Here is a 2,546-nt window from a genome sequence, read left to right as displayed (position 1 = left end):
CAACTAGACCAAATTTGTATATCATGGTGTAATAAAGTGTTTGCATGGCAGAACTTTGTTCTGTGTTTATATTTGAGCAGCGATAGAGCAATTATGTAATTTCCTAAGTATTTTAAATTACATTTATCAAATTGTTGGTGTCTTGTCACTTTAAGTTAGCAAGAGATTGTGCATCTGAACATGCCACAGTATCTTGGTCTTCTGGTTGCCTCACATATTGGTTATCTCTTTCAGTAGATTTTGTAAGGGAATGGATCTCTTAAGTGGCAGAATATAGTCCAACTGCTGTAAGTGAATTGATACTACTGTATATATCTACAGCTGCCTTGCTTGAATAGAGACAAGATCTATTTATTTGACTGATTGAGACCAGAACAGTATCTAGCTTTTTAACTTTTTTGTGTACGCTTTATCAGCTAAGTGTTTTCTGAGATGCTTTTAGGACATTCATTTTCACCATAATCTCAAGTCATATTTTGGGTGCCATTGCTAGAATATACACACATCCCACAGTGTCTTAGAAGAATGGCGTGGTTTGTTAAGGGACGGCAGTGGCATATTCTTGTGTAAACATTTGGTTCACATAGAACACTCAGTACTATTTGAGCCAGGCTCTGGTCCCAGGAAGAGGCAGTATCTTTGTTTGTTTGTTTCCCAGTGTTAATTAAAGGCCGCACCAACGGGAGTAATTTCAAACAGCAGTCCTGCCTCTAGACTGTAAGGAGCTTTCATCCAGTACTCAGTATGTTTCTTTTGGTACTTGGAAGAGATTTAAAAATAGCCCCCAGCACTGCAACAGATGATGTCTCAAATAGCTGGATCCTGGTCACCCACATGGAAAACCTAGTTTGAATTCCAGGGTTCAGCTTAGTCCGGTCCTAGCATATGGTGAGTGAACCCACAGGTGGAAGGGAGACTATGTCAGTCTCTCTGTCTTTCCAATTAAGTAAACATAAATAAAATGTGTTTGTAAAAGATCAGAATGGCAAATCCTCTTGTATGAGATCTGAGGTGGAATGAATGTGAACTCTGATGGCCTTGAGTGCTCCCTCTGTAAACAAGTGAGTCCTCCTTTGTCCTAAAGTGTCCATTAATCCAGGGTTTCTCTGTTGGGAGATAGCTGCTCTGGAGGCAGTGCCAGGGACCTCGTGAGTGTTCAGTCATTTTACACTGAATAGATCACTCTGTGTCTTTGGGATAAAGCCTACATGCCACATGCTTGGTACTAGTGACTTTCAAATGAGTTACAGAAGATGTATTTATTTTAATCTGGAATAAATCTTTCACACCACAGCCTGGTACTAGTGACTTTCAAATGAGTTATGGAAGATTTATTTATTTTAATCTGAGAGATAAATTTATGGAGAGGAGAGAAAGTGAGGAAGATCTTCCACCTGCTGATTCATTCCCCAGATGACTGCAATGGCACTAGCTGATCTGATCTGAAGCCAGGAGACAGGAGCTTCTTTCAGGTTTCAACACATGAGTGCAAGGGACCAAGGCTGAGCCATCCTCTACTACTTTTCCAGGCCATTAGCAGGGAGCTGAATGGGAAGTGGAGCATCCAGGACAGGAACTGGTTATGTGGGATCCCAGTGCTTACAGGTGATGGAGTATCCTGTTGAGCCATGATACCAGTCCCTCTTTTAATTCTCTTAAACAGACTCTTGAGTTCTATAACTTCATTTTTATAGAATCAGACAAAAATACGAAAGGAATGAGTTCTGACCTCCATAGTTAGACTTGCCACCTGTCTATCACCCTTCAGTGCATGCGGCAGTTGTTGAAAAACTTGTGGGCCTAGTGCTCACTTTGGCAGCACATATACTAAAATTTGAACAATACAGAGAGGATTAGCATGGTCCCTGCACAAGGCTGACCTGCAAATTCATGAAACATTCCATTTTTTTAAGCCAATGCAAAAGGACAATTATATGAACTCTTTGATATAAGTCAACTGTCATGCAAAATATAAAATCAGAAGATTTATAGGTAAGTATGTTTAAACCTGTATTTATCTAGAGGATCTGGAGCAAAATATAGCATGAAGTGGAAGTACGTTGCAATAACATCTCTACTTCTGAATAAAAGATCGTCTCCCAATGAAACTACTAAATATGTCTTGACACTGGAATGCTGGATGTTGTGCCATTCTCTATACCTACAGTGTCAGAATACACTTACATATCAGCATGCTGGCCTTGTGACTGTTGTTGAGGGACTAAACTATCGTTACACTATAGGGGAAAACAGTGGGAGATGGGAGTAGGGGAGGGAGGAAGGGGAAAACCCTGAGTCTAAGGAACCATATTATGAAAAATTAAAAAAAAATTAAATCTGAAACACACACACACACACCACACTCTGATAGAAATGAGTTGACTGTGTCATGCTGTGACTACCTCTCTGGCCTAGCCTTTCAACTTTTGCTCGGTTCAAAGCCATGAGTAGCCCACATCTACTCATTCTGCAAGTTTCTCAGCCAAGCCATTCTGCTTCTTGGGTACATGAGTCAGTTTAGTTCCATGTCTATGTCAAGTCCTTGT

The 2,546-nt window shown here is 40.4% G+C and overlaps 1 non-coding gene across 1 annotated transcript; it reads left to right on the top strand.

Moving 5' to 3' along the window:
- Positions 1-1,803: 1,803 nt before the first annotated feature.
- LOC121146692 lies at positions 1,804-1,910 on the top strand. Its single transcript, XR_005882242.1, has one exon. It is a non-coding gene; the product is annotated as a U6 spliceosomal RNA (small nuclear RNA).
- The last annotated feature ends 636 nt before the right edge of the window (positions 1,911-2,546 follow it).

This window comes from Ochotona curzoniae, unplaced genomic scaffold (assembly GCF_017591425.1).
Source record: "Ochotona curzoniae isolate NIBS_2020 unplaced genomic scaffold, NIBS_Ocur_1.0 contig_1328, whole genome shotgun sequence".
NCBI classification, from domain to species: domain Eukaryota; kingdom Metazoa; phylum Chordata; class Mammalia; order Lagomorpha; family Ochotonidae; genus Ochotona; species Ochotona curzoniae.
Note: the sequence above shows the minus strand (reverse complement) of the source record. Positions and strands in the feature narration are given on the sequence as shown.